Genomic DNA, 14,727 nt, shown 5'->3' on the forward strand with positions numbered 1-14,727 from the left:
AATTCCGACGATAGTACTTCACGCTGAAAGCAATGATTTTTGTTACCATCAATGATTAGCCTGCCCTTTTTAATCTATCTGGACAGGTTAAAGGGAAGCAAGGATGTGCAGTGTGCTTGGATGAAACAGCATCTGTGTACCTTCCGTACTCACAGAAGGTAGTGTACACCCGCCACCGACGGTTCTTACTCAGAATTCACAGATACCGCAATATGAAGAAATATTTTGACAACACGGTTGAGGAAGATACTGGCCCAAAACCTCGCAGCGGGGCACGAGTGTTTGAAATGGTCAATAGCATCAAGGTTGTTTTTGGGAAGCCGCTGAAGGGTACAAAGAAGAAGAAAAGTGAGACGTCGACCAGCACGCTGTGGAAGAAGATGCCAATTTTCTTTAAGTATTTGCCCTACTGGAAGGACTTGGACGTCCGTCACAGCATCGATGTGATGCACGTTGAGAAGAATGTGTGTGATAGCATCATTGGCCTCTTACTGGACATACCAGGCAAGACAAAGGATGGAATCAAGTCACATAAGGACTTGGTGCATTTTGAAATTAGGCCAGAGCTACACCCTAAAGACAGACTAAATGGAAAACATTATCTTCCGCCGGCTAGCTACTCTCTGACACCTGAGGAGAAAAAGGTACTGTGCAAGTGCTTACGTGGGGTGAGAGTCCCGACTGACTACTCATCCAACATTAAGAACCTAGTCTCGATGAAAGATTTGAAGCTAATCGGCATGAAGTCTCACGATTGTCATGTGATGATGACGCAGATGCTCCCTATTGCAATAAGGGGTATCAAGCCGAGATACATAAAGGTGGTCATCACACGGTTGTGTCACTTCTTCAACGCAATTGCTCAGAAGGTGATCGATGCTGAAAAACTGGGTGCTCTACATAGTTCGTTGGTAGAGACTCTGTGCCAACTTGAGATGTGCTTCCCTCCATCCTTTTTCGATATCATGGTACACCTCTTGGTTCACATTGTGAATGAGATAATTGCGCTGGGCCCCGTATTCTTACATTAGATGTATGCATTTGAGCGGTACATGGGCATTCTGAAGGGCTATGTACGGAATCGTGCTCACCCAGAGGGTTCAATGATCGAGGGCTACAGTACCGAGGAAGTCATTGAGTGTTGCATCGATTACATAAAAGATTCTAATCCCATTGGTGTACCTGTATCTCGACATGAGGGGAGGTTGTCTGGGAGAGGGACCAAAGGAAAGAAAAGATTCATCGATCATGATTACAAAGCAGTGGAAGAAGCACATTTCACCATATTGCAGCAGATCCAGTTAGTGGCGCCGTACGTCGAGCAACACCTAAAGGAGCTGTACACAAAAAATTAAGGCCGCTCGTATGATTGGATCTTGAAAGAGCACAAGCGTCGCTTCACCACATGGTTCAAGAACCAAAACCTTCCGGATAGTGAATCTCTAGATAAAAAAATGTTAAAATGTTAGCCTGTGGCCCATCAAGTTTAGTTACATCATGGCAAGCGTATGACATTAATGGGTACACATTTTATACCAAAGCAAAAGACAACAAGAGCACGACCCAAAACAGTGGAGTTCGAACAGAAGCCTATGACACAACAGGGGAAAAGGTCACCTACTATGGGTTCGTAGAAGAAATCTGGGAACTCGACTATGGAGTGAATCTACAGATTCCCGTCTTTCGGTGAAAATGGGTCAAACACCCAAATGGCGTGGCGGTGGACAACTACGGCTTCACAATTGTCAACCTCAACATCGTAGGCCACAAAGATGACCCGTGGGTACTCGCTGATCACGTCGCACAAGTTTTCTATATAATCGACCCCGCAAATGAAAAGAAGCACGTAGTTGTTGCCAGAAAACAAAGAATTATCGGAGTCGAGAATGTGGAGAATGCGGAAGAATACAATCAGTTCGATGACGTGCCGCCTTTTGGAGATCCAGAAAAGATCAAACTTGTAGAAGCAACCCTCGATAGATCTGTGATGCCGTACATGCGTCTGGATGGTGTAGGGAAAACAGTTCAAGGCAAATAGTGCAATGTTATGCGACATATTTTTCTAATGTGATAGAACCCTGAAATTTGTATACAATTAGGATAAGCTTTAATTTGTATTATGGACTTGTATGCATTTAAGATGCTTCAATATGTAATAGATTATTTAATATGCTTTAGTACGTAATAGAACATTTAAGATGCTTTAATATGTAATAGAATAGTATTTCCCAAACTAGCAAAAAAAAAAATTCAACAGGTTTCCACAGGCGGTTTACTTAAGGAACCGCCTATGGAAATGGATTTTCACCGGCAGTTCACCTAAGAAACCGCATGTGAAAATGATTTCCACAGCGATTTCTTAAGTCAACCGCATGTGAAAATCGTTCCTATTTATATAACCGCGCACGGCCCCGAAAACCCTAGTACTTTCAGAATACTTCGACCTCGCCGTCAGGCTGTCCGCCTCCCGCGCTCTCCCTTTCTGCCGAGTGCGACCGCACCGAGGACCCGCCGCCGCTGCCGAGTTCGGAGCGCCGTGGAGGAGCCGGCGCCGCCGCCGTTGCCGCCGAGTTCGACAGCGCCGAGGAGGAGCCGCGCCATCGAGGTCGACAGCGCCGAGGAGGAGCCGCCGCCGCCGGTGAGTAGTTCCATACCCCCTCCCAGCCGAGCCGTCGTAGTCGGTTCTCCGGCCGGTCGTGTGTTCCCCCCCCTTCTCTGTGATGCCGGCCATCGTGCCGTGGTGCAGCGCCGCCAGTGAGTAGCTTCGTTTCCCCCTCCCGGCCGAGCCGTCGTAGTCGGTTCTCCGGCCGACCGTGTGTTCCCCCCGCCTTCTCTGTGATGCCGGCCATTGTGCCAAAGTTTTAGAACCTAACATGTGAGAACTCACTCTTGTAATGAATATTTAGTTTGCATTTTCTCTTGCATAAGAACACATACAGAAACAGAATATAGCTTTGAATTGTTAGCTCAGCTTTGAATTCCCATGTCTTTTGTTGATTCTGAATAAAACACGAGTAGACCTACTTCCTGCTGAATCACATCATCGCAGAGGTGTAAGATAGTGCCTTTCCCACTATCTAGTTGTTTGTCATACATTGATTGAGTGATTAGGTTTTCCTAAAGGAGTCCAAACAGACACAGAGATCAAAGGTCTAGACTTCCAGCGCAACTGAAGCCTCCCCTTCTCATGTGCAACCCCACCTACTGAACAACCCAACCAGCATTCTGGCCTGAGCAATATTACATGCACTCAACTCACAAGACAAAAAACCTTCCATTATTCTTGAAATTTTTAAAAGCTAGATTTCATTTGAGTTGTTATTTCAATGCTAGAACACCATATTCTTCTGTTTCTAATTTCTGAACATAACTCCTACAGATATTCCATTTGATCTTTTGTTTGGTCTAAGTTGCTTGTCTATATCATGGCTATGATAAACATTGTACATGGGAGTACAAACAACACTATAATTGTGAGCCCCATTTGTTAACTAAACCTGACCATATCACTTATGAAATATAAATTGTTAGACCCTTAACTTGGTTCATCAATTTCACATCTATCCTTATCTTGGAGTATGTAGATGGATTGCCCAAAGATTTAAGTTCTCATTAAAAAATATGCATATGTGAAGGATGGTACAAGGGATAAGTTCAGTGTATATGACATTGTACCAATTCAGAATTCAGTTATCCTTCACCATAGACCATAGTAGACCAATCAGAGCATCTTAGGTACTTTTGGTACAAGGCATATATCAGTTTTCATTTGAATTGTTTTTTGTATGAATGATATACTAACAAATGAAAGTGATTCCCCAATCAATATAGCATGATGCTATAATGGGACAGCCAACATGGTAAGAATAATCGAGTAAGCATATTCTTAGGTAGTTAGCTGCTGAGATCAGGATTCGAGAAGAGGAAGGGTATTTGCATAAGAAGATTCTGAAAGCTGCAAAACTACAACCATAACTGAAAGAAAAAAATTAAGAGATGAAATCGGATACCTGTTTCTCTTGCTATCTGTCTTGACTTCCACCCCAGCCCACTTGATCCTCCCCTCAGCTATGCGACATACTTGCGCACGGAATCTGCAATCCATCACAGGTTAAAAAAACAAAGAAATCAACTGAGCTAAGTGTTGGAATGTAATATGTCAATTCCGTCCATCTCGGCTCTCCTTCCATTCTCGCCCGATAGTATTCTATAAATCGGTAGCTTGAGTATGTTTCTGAGGTAGAAAGCATAGTTGATACCAGGTGTATTAGTAACTAAGTACATGTAGAATAGCCAAAAGTTAAGTGCATAAAGTGCTATTAGAGCCAATTTTTTCTATAAATGGCACCACCCGTCTTGCAAACTTCACGTAGAAGCTTCCTTTCCCGTGTTATAGAGCAAATCCTTGTTCAAAAGCTTAATCTACCACAATGGTGATCACCAGAAGGAAGACCCTCATTCTTTACTTCAGGTTTCTAGACTTTGACATTGCGGCGTTCGAATAATCCAATATTGTCATTCTCTGCTCTCTAATTTCCATGCTTTTCTTGTGTTCTATGATACTCTATTTTGCATTTTACACTACTACTAAATTCCCCTTTTTTCGTACTAGCATACTTGTTAGCTTTTTCTGGACAATAATAATCCAGCAGTCGATTCAGTACTATGGGGCAGAAGAGGACAGTAACCCCGAAGAAACCAGAAGCAACCAGGATGTCGGATGTTGCAACAGAGGTCTCCCCGGCACAGAGGACGCTCGCAATAGAGGCCTCCCCGGCACAGAGGTCGGATAGGGATCCAAGCCCACACCAACCGTCCTCCTCCGACAGCAGCAAAAGCTCGGGCTCGTATCACAGCCCGAGCCCTGTTCCGTGCGAGCGGGAGATCCGTCATCGGGAAAGTGACAACGAGTACGATCCCGCCGAAGAGGTATTTAGTTGAGTCAATGCATTTCATACTTGTTACATGGAGGAATATCTTCTGTTGATTTCAACTCTCATTTATTTTCTCTCTAGAGGGTGAGGGTGCCAAGATCTTCACGTCGATCATCTGCGCCACAACATTCTGCGCCACAACCCACCGCTACATCTGTGCCCGAAACTGCGGGTCCCTCTGGGCCGACGCTGAAACGAAGAAGGGGCGAGCGTAGCAGGAACAAGTTGTCGTCCGGCATTTTTACAATAACACAGGTCGGAGTTGAAGGGGAGCCTATTGCACCTCGTAAGGCCTGCGCTAAATTCCGCAACGGTTGCGGATTCCTTGTCAAGGAGTACGTCCCAATCACTGTAACTGATTGGCGATTGGTGTCGGATGAGACGAAGGATTTTCTATGGGCAACATTGCAGAGAACCATCCGATTCCCCTCGGGAACAGAGGAAGCAGCCAAACAGAATGCATTGAAAACTATGGGAAAAAGTCTCCGGGGTTGGAAGAGTGAGCTCAACAAGGAATTCATGAAGAAGAATCTGGTACCCTTTAATAAATACGAAAAAATTACACCAAAGCAATGGGCAGAGTTTGTTAGGCAGAAGACCACACCTGATGCCATCAAACTGGGTGAATCGTTCAAGCAACTTGCGAAGAAGAATAAGCACCACCATCACCTGGGCACTTCTGGGTACGCCCCCAAAATTCCTGAGTGGAGGAGGCAAGAGGAAGAGGTTGCCCGGGTTGGGAAACCCAACCCTTTAGAAAATTGTGATGAGCGAAGCAGGAACTGGGTCTATGCTCGATCACAACGAATCGAGTCTGGGGACTTAGCCTTCAATAGCCCCGAGACCATGGAGGTGACCCAGACCATCCAAGGGCTTGCTAACGAAGGGTCTATAGAGGCTGACAGGGAGAATGACCTGCTTACCAAAGCCCTGGGGAACAAGGAACACCCGGGTCGCACTCGAGGCATCGGATCAAAAGTGGGCTGGAAGCATGGGTTCCCAAACGATGCGGGCCAGTACAAGACACGAACTAGATATAAGAAGACCCTAGAGGAACAAATACAAGAACAGGTTAAGGTCGAATTCATGAAGATGTGGAATGAAGAGGAGAAGGAAAGGGCGGCATTAATGCTGATAGAGCAACCAACCAGCCCAGGATTTCGGAGCAGCGTCGGGTCCACACATTTCGATAGCCAGAGATATCCTGTGGATGAAATCAAAGAGGCTACCCCTTGCATTCTTCATGTTCCGGTCGGCAAGGGAGACTTCACTGTCAAGGCTGCCACTGGCCAGGCCATTCCAGGCTGTGTGTTTCACAGTCAAGATATTCCGGCCGGTTACGCCAAGGTATAAGTGGACTCGGTGCAACCGATTTTCAGGAAGTACAAGCTCGAAATCAGCGCACCTGAGGGTATTGAGATTCTCGATGAGGCTGTTGGAAACTTCATTTTGTGGCTCAGACGGGATATCATAGTAAGCTGTCCGAAGTCACAATCGCCAGCGTCCCGCCTGTCCCAGGGCCCTGCATCTCTGCCTCAGGCACCACTGCCCTAGAGCCAACCCACTCCGCCTCAGGCACCTCAGCCCCAGAGCCAACCGACTCCGCCTCAGGCACCTCAGCTCCCGTGCCAACCCACTCCGCCTCAGGCACCTTCGCCCCCGCGCCTGGTATCTCCGCCGCAGGCAACTTCGCATCGTGCTTCACCGTCTACAACTCAGGCACATCCGCCTCCAGCGTCTCTGACTCCGGCGTCTCCGCCTCCTGCACATCCATCACCTGAGCATCGGAGAGTTCCTACAATGATTACCCCGTATGAGAAGATTGAGCTACCTGATCCGATGAAGAGGTGGCTTCTGTCCTCGTCAAAACCAAAGGCATCATCCGCACAGGAATCTCCAGCGAAGGGCAATCTCACAAAAGAGATCGTCAAAGCATTAAGTACGTCACAGATAGATTTTGTGCCTACACTGGATGTTCCCGAAAAATATGAGCACGGCAAGCCATTTCTGGCATCATTTCAACTCCAGGAAGGTCCGTGGGAGATGAGGAAATTCCACGAATGGTACATGAGGGCATGTCGCGCGGGCCTCTCCATAATCACTGCTTCTGTCCCCGCTAACGTTTATCTAAGCGGAGACAACTACCTCATGTTGGATTTCAAGGACATGCACGCTGTGTTCCGCCTCGACAAACTCGACATCAATCTCATAAGCGTCTGGTGCCTGTAAGTGCCAACAATCTATCTCTACGTTCATAAGTGTACCAATATATGTTATAGAAGCTAATGACTATTAATTTGTTCTGTAGGATGCAATTTAACGATGCAGATAAGTTAAAGAGGTATGTCGGATTCCTTGATCCGCAACGAATTTCCCAGCCAAACATGATCGTGAACATAAGGACTGATGACCCTAGGATTAAGGGGAAGAGTAAAAAGGACAAAGCACGGGTCATAAAAGAAGCAACCAAAACAAAAAGGCTCGAAATGTCAACCTACGTAGGAAGGGCTATGCTTGAAATGCAGGACAAGGACTGCATCTTCGCTCCCTACAACTTTAAGTAAGTGTGATACGTTATGAATCTAACATAAGTGTTCAACTTAGTTGATTGATCAAGAATCTAACAGAAGTATTCATGTAGCGATCACTACATTTGTATAATGTTGATGCCGAAGTCGAGTAGACTCGTGGTCTTTGACTCTGCCGATTTCTAACAAAAATCCTACCAAAATTTCATTGATATTATACAGAGGTAAAGGAAGTCTCCCATACTTAAAATTCTTATACATTATTTATGAATTGATAATTACTTGTTGGTATTCGAATAGGGCCTACAAGTGGTACGTAATGAAAGGTGGGATACACGATACGGACAGGCCGGATGCGATGACAGTCCGTACACATTTTTCGGTACTAACACAACTTCTAATTCTTGTAATCCACTATTAATGACGAATAGTTTTATTGAACTAACGAATACGCTGCGTTTTTTTAAGTGCCACAAGCAAGGTTTCAATACCGCTCTTTGTGGATACTATGTTTGCGAATTTCTTAGGATAAACGGGAGGTACACAACGAACCCTGAGGACGTAAGTCACCATTGCACCTGCACATTCTTATTTGGTTATGTTTCCGTTGTTAGTAGTGTTTTAACAATTTTAGTGTGTTTTCAAACCAGGCAAGGATAATTCAATGTGCGAACCAAGGTCTCACCGATAAAGAAATCCAAAACGTCCAACGTGACATGTGCCGGTTTATTATGCACGAAGTCATCCACAAGAACGGTAGATTCTTTAATCGCGGAGGCGAATTAGCTAGCCATCCGAGACTTTGTGTGTGGGACAACGACTCTTAGCTATATAGGCTTGTGATGTTGTAAATACTATTTTGTAAATATTGCTGTACTTGTGTTAAATGTTGAAATATGTGATATTATTCATATTGTTATTGAAACTGTGTGAAATCTGGATGAAATAAAATATATTCTATTTATTTTTTTTGAAATAAATACATACCACAGGCGGTTCTCCTACGGAACCGCCTGTGCAATCTTTATATCACAGGCGGCAGCTAATGTGGACCCCGCCTGTGGAAATCCATTTCCACATGCGGTTGTCTTAACGAACCGCCTGTGGAAATCCATTTCCACAGGCGGTCACTTTTGCGCCTGTGGAAATCGTTAGGCCTTCTGTTAGAGGCGGGTGCGCCAAACGCCTGTGAAAAGGCTTTTTCACCCGCTTGTACAGTATCGTTTTGTAGTAGTGATCGGGTCTGCAGTGTTTCTTGTGAGAGATGAATTTTCTTTCCCCTCCATCCAAGCTGTTGGCCAAGGGAAAGACTAAGAGTGACTTCATATGATTTTGTCACTGCATAGCAAGGCAACATTTTATCATATTTTGACACCTTGCCGCTTATTTTTAAATTTGGACATAACCAACCATCTTAGATTGTACTAATTTCGTCTCTGTTCTACCTTAGAAATTTGATATCTAAGGTATTAGTTTGTACTTTTATGTTTCCAAAATTTACGAACACTACATATCAACGCTTTTAAGTTTTGCAAATTCAAAATACAGATCTAAATGGACAACTTCTGGTTTTGAACATCCAATAGTAACATAAAAGTTACGACTTCAAAAAAAAAAGTTTAAACTTCCAACCATTATAAAATTGGATACTCTGGGTATAAAATTACATTTTTATTCTGACACTCTCTTATTGATATCCGACCTTGGTATTCGGGTTACCATTAAAATTTTGGTACCAACATGGAATTTAGGTGATATTTTTTGCCTAGCAATGGCGCCAAAAATGTACGGTTGAAGATTCCTCCATCATCAAATATACATATGGACACGTGCTTTCAAATTACTAGATGTGATAGCGCGTTACAGAAAAGAACTTGATGCAACTTGTGTTTGAGTTTTGGATGCTCAATGTCTTCAATTATGCGACTAGGATCTAAAATCCAACATCCAATCTATGTAACAAAACCATTTGATGAAAAACAAGTTGAATGAGCGCTCACGCACCCCTCTGACCAACCATGGAGGCATGGGCATCGAGTGGTAGCCACTCTTCTTTCATTTTCACCTTCGCCCTCATTTCTTTCCCTTTGACGAAGAACCTTCCTTTACTAGGATCCATGCGTCAAAAAAACTCAGTTTTGTTTGTAGTCACCTTGCAAGTAACATATGCATCCACAACCACCGTAGCTACTAAGTCCTGTTTGGTTAGGTTTTTTCTAGCTTTTATTTCTGTTGAGAAGTTGGTTTTTGAAAAGCTAGTTTTTGATGAAATAAACTAAAAGTTGAGAAGCTGGTTGAAAAAAACTTTGTAGCTTTTAGCGTGCTGAGAAGCTAAAAATTTATTACAAAAATCAATAGCAAAAGGCATTAACCATCAGCTAGAAATCAGAAGCTAACTTTTCAGCCCAAAAATCAAAAACCTCAACCCAACCAAACACAGCCTAAGTCGCCCCCACCATATTTTTGCGTTATTTTTTCACAGTAATATGTTAATATTGGGCTACGACAATATGAACTCAGCACGATACGATATGCCGTAAAATCGGTTTGGACACCTTGCTAATCAGATGGGTACCAAGTCTAATACAAATGACTGTCGTAACTCAATCAATTTGCAAATAGCGGCCCTTTGTATCACTAAGCTCATCTTCAGTAGATACTCTAATAATTCATCCCTTATAACACTATTATAACACCCATTAATACTATTATAGTACTATCTTTTTTTTTATCTCTAGCATATACTTTATTTTCTACCTTTTATTATTTTTCATCTCTCATTAAATACTGTAGCACTCCATAACTATTCCGCTAGAGTTGCCTAAAAGATTGATGTGTGATTTGTGGTTCCTGTTCTCAACTTGACCTGTGCGATTACGCCTTGGCTTGGGAGATTTGGAGCCAACCAACCAACCAACTACATTTCTTTGAAGTTACAAATTAGACAGCGAGCGTTCACTAGTTAGCAATCTCGTTTTCTCATCAGAGTGAAAATAAACTACAATGGGCCACAGTTTGGAGTAAAAGAAATGGCCGATTTAGGGGGTTTGTTTAGAGATTCCGAGAAAAAAAGAGAGCACCCACGATTCACGTCTACTTTGTTACTCCAGAACAAGTTTGAGCAAATTTTTTTACCAAGATTTGGAATTCAACTCCAAATCTTGTGAACTTTCGGAAAGAAATTCTTTCTAGCTCCTACAAGTTCTTTTTCCATTCTGTCCAAAGTGTGATCCAATCAGACTCGCTGGATGCAAAGTTTTTTTACATTGGACCTCTTTTACCTGATGTCTTTATTGGAGATCAACAAAGAATGCAATGCGGGAGGGTCAAATCCTGATGGACTCAACTCTACTACTAAACTTTATCACTAAACTCCTTACCTGTTCGCAACTGGAGGCAAAGTTTCTCGTTTTCTTTTACATTTAGGAGCAAAAGGTTGAGGTAACAGCGCAAAAGCAAATGCCATCCACAGTCCAACATTTGAGTGCAAGTGAGCAGACAAAAGACCCAAGAATCGCTCAAACATTACCCTTCCGTCATCCAGCATACTTTCAGAATTTCAGTACAGTACAGTACAGTACAGTACATACACCAACCCAAGATGCAATTCCGCAAAATCACCAACAATTCAGAGAAATCACTAGCTCGTTACTCCAAAAATCTAACAAATCAATCAGTCAGAATCGCCAGCGAGCTCGAGAGCTAGCAGTTCTTGTCGGGCTGGGCGAGCTTGCACTTGACCCTCTGGAACACGACAGCCGGCGTCCCCGGCGGTGCGAGCTGCAGCTTCAGCGGGCATGTCGCTGCCAGCTTGCACTTGGTGAGGTGCGCCTGGTACCTCACCTCGCCGGCGAGCGCCACCTCCACCTGGAACAACCCCGTCGCGTTCTCCCTTGCGAACTCGGCGAGGTCGGCGTTACCCAGCGCCACGTACGCGCCGTCGGCGCCGGAGGCCAGGTGGTACACCCGGGTCTTGCCGGTGGGGTGTACGTCGCCCTCGTCGGCGAGCCTGACGCGGTCGAACCGCTGGCCGTCGAAGCTGTAGTCCGCCTCGAGCGGCTCGGTGTTCTTGATGCTCATGGCCCAGTTCCGGTTGCGGACGGTGAGCGTGAGCAAGAGGTTGTAGGCGAACGCGGTTGCGAGCGAGGTCGGCGAACCTGGTCAGCGAGGCGTCCTCGACGGCGATCTCCACGTGGCGGATGAAGCCGTAGCGGCGACAGGGGCGGATTTTGGGTCTCGGCAACTGCGGCCACGGCCCCACTTGTGGCTCAAAAAATTCTAGTATCCCCTCAAATTTCGAGTTTTTTTAATTCTTATATTTTTTATTAAAAAATTAAATAAATAAATTCCTGATTTAACAAATTGCAAAACTTGGACGTCTAAGGAGACGATAAGACCTTTACCACCTCTGAAAGTGCAGTAAACATTGCCAAAGCCTCAAACCGCCCTTTCAGGAACGGTACAGCCTGGGGGCGGTAAGCATGAACAGTAATTCGCGATGAGCAGTACTTAAAATTCAATTTCCTCTACTATCTTCTCTATTACAGGCCTCTGAGTAATTCGCGATAAACAGTACTCTAAAATTCAATTTCCATTACTATCTTCTCTATTCAAAATAATGATGTTCTGTTGCTTCAAAAATTCTAAAAAATTTTGTACATGTTCCATAATTCATGTGCAACCCATTTTAATTGAATTCACCAAAAAGTCCTGTCCTGTGTAAAATTTAAACTAAAATTCTCCAAAAAAGGCTAATTTTATAATTTCTAGCAATTGTTAGGGCTCAAATAAATTTTTAAAAATCTGGTAAAATTCACTAATATTCTTCTTGGATGATGTGATAATTTCTAAAATTGTTTTCAGCACTATATTATATGGTAAAAAAGTGGATTCCTTTCTAATGCACCATTTATATGTATTTTTATAATTTCATGTGATATTCTTCTTTTAACTTAATTTGAATTAAAACATATATAAACCTACTACTAAAAATAATTTTAGAAATTATCTCATCACATAAGAAGAATATTAGTGAATTTTACCAGTTTTTTATAAATTTATTTGAGGCACTAACAATTGCTAGAAGTTATAAAAGTAGCTTTTTTTTGGAGAATTTTATTTTAAATTTTACACAGGATTTTTTGGTGAATCAATTAAAATGGGTTGCACATGAATTATGGAACATGTACACAAAATTTTAGAATTTTTGGAGTAACAGAATATCATTGTTTTGAATAGAGAAGATAGTAGAGGAAATTGAATTGTAAGTACTGCTCATCGCGAATTACTGTTCATGCGTACCGCCCCCAAGCTGTAAGCCTACCCAACTGAAAAGGCTGTAAGAGGTTTTGGAAATGCTTATCGCTCTTTTAGGGACGGTAAGGCTCTTTTACCGTTCACTGAGAGTATGGTAGGCGTTTAATTTTATAATTTATTTAATCAGGAATTTATTTATTTAATTTTTTAATTAAAAAAAATAAAAAAAGCTCTCAAATTTCTACGATTCAAACCGTTTTTCAATTAGTTGATCTCAGGTTTTCGTTTAGCCCATGACCCGGGTGCAGGCCCAACATAGCAGCCCGCTAGGTACCAGCCGGCCCATCCTTAGTAGTTCAACTCATTTTGGTTGTCTTCTGTCACGTGGTCACGCTCTGTGGAATCCCCACGACAAACACTCAAATCCCTAAATCTCGCAGCGGCGCGGCACAGCGAGCGGCGAGCGGGCGCGGTGCGGCACAGCGAGCGGCAAGCAGTCGAGCAACGGCGCGGCACATCGGACGGCGTCTCAACGAGCAGGCACGACATTGCGAGCAGCAAGCTCGCACAGTAGACGGCTACTTGGCGAGGAGGCGCGACGTTGCGAGCGGCAAGCAGCCGAGCAGACGCTGCGTGGTGCTATGCCTGTGAGGAGGAGCGCCGCTGCGCTGGGCCCGGGCGCATCAAGCCACTTAGCCGCACAATGCAGGCGCGCAGGGGTGAGCTCAAGCGCAACTCAAGTGCGGTGTGCAGAATAGCAGAAGTGCTCAACTTTTCATTTGTCAACTCGGCCTCTGCCTCTGCTCAAGAGTCAAGACCTCAAGTGAACAAAAGGTATAAAGTTGTTTGGTTTGGTAGATTGGTTCATCCGTTCATATGCAGTGTAGTATTTTTTTTAAGTTGATTGGTTCATATAAAATCTAGCAAAGTGAACAGAAGGTATATATATTTTTTGTTTTGGTTAGAATGCGTGTGAATTGAATATATTTATGCAGTATAGTGTTTTGGTAGATTGGTTCTTTAATTTGATTAAATTTTGTATCATTTGTACACATCTAATTATATTTATATTGCATCTTATAGATTATAGTTAATTGGTACTAAAATTACACAATGAAAAGGACTAAGACATTGTTATCTTACTTTGTTCCCACTCCTACTCCTGTAGTAGGATCTAACCAACCTCCTCTAGAATCAAAAAATGAAGAACAAGAAACATTAGAAGCAAAAATAATAGGAATAAGAGTTAGTAATGCTAATGTCAATCATCATGTTGTACCTGATTCTAATTAAATTATCAATGATCCTGATCTTCGTATACCAATTGAGCAAATGGATCCAAACATTAGGGATGCTGTCAAAAGGGAGTACATTTCGATGGATCCATACCAACCAAAAGGTCATAATTATCCACAAATTGTAATAAATAAATACAATAGGAGTTTTTATGAAGGATGGTGTAAAAGTCATGCTTGTTTGGAATACAGTGTTGCTAAAGATGTTGCTTTTTGTTTTTATTGTTTTCTCTTTTTAGAAACCAAGAGCTGAAAACTTTGGTATCGAATCCTTCACCAATGTTGGGTTTCGTAGATGGAAAGATGAAACTACAAGTTTGAATGATCATGCTAAAGGTATTGCTCACAATAATGCAATAAGTCATTATAAGGCTTATAAAAATCAGAGGCAAAGTGTGTCACATATGATGACTAGTGGAAAAAAGAAGAAATATGATGAATACAAAGGTCGTATCTTGTTATATTAGGAGTTGTAAGATTTTTTCTATTGCAAGTAAATGCTTTTTTGGACATAACGAGTCTTCTAGCTCAAGCAACAAGAGAAACTTTTTAGAGTTGATAGAATGGTACAAAGCCAACGATAAAAAATATTGCACATCTGCTTCGTTATAATCAAATGACTTGACCGGAAATTCAAAAAGACTTATGCAAAAAAATTACCCAAGCCATTATTACAAATATTGGGGATAGCCATTTCCGTATTCTTGTTGATGA

The 14,727-nt window shown here is 42.9% G+C and overlaps 1 pseudogene; it reads right to left on the minus strand.

Moving 5' to 3' along the window:
* Positions 1-11,052: 11,052 nt before the first annotated feature.
* On the minus strand, positions 11,053-13,267 carry LOC133892198 (uncharacterized; annotated as a pseudogene).
* Between the last annotated feature and the right edge of the window lie 1,460 nt (positions 13,268-14,727).

Source organism: Phragmites australis, chromosome 15 (genome assembly GCF_958298935.1).
Source record: "Phragmites australis chromosome 15, lpPhrAust1.1, whole genome shotgun sequence".
Lineage (NCBI taxonomy): Eukaryota > Viridiplantae > Streptophyta > Magnoliopsida > Poales > Poaceae > Phragmites > Phragmites australis.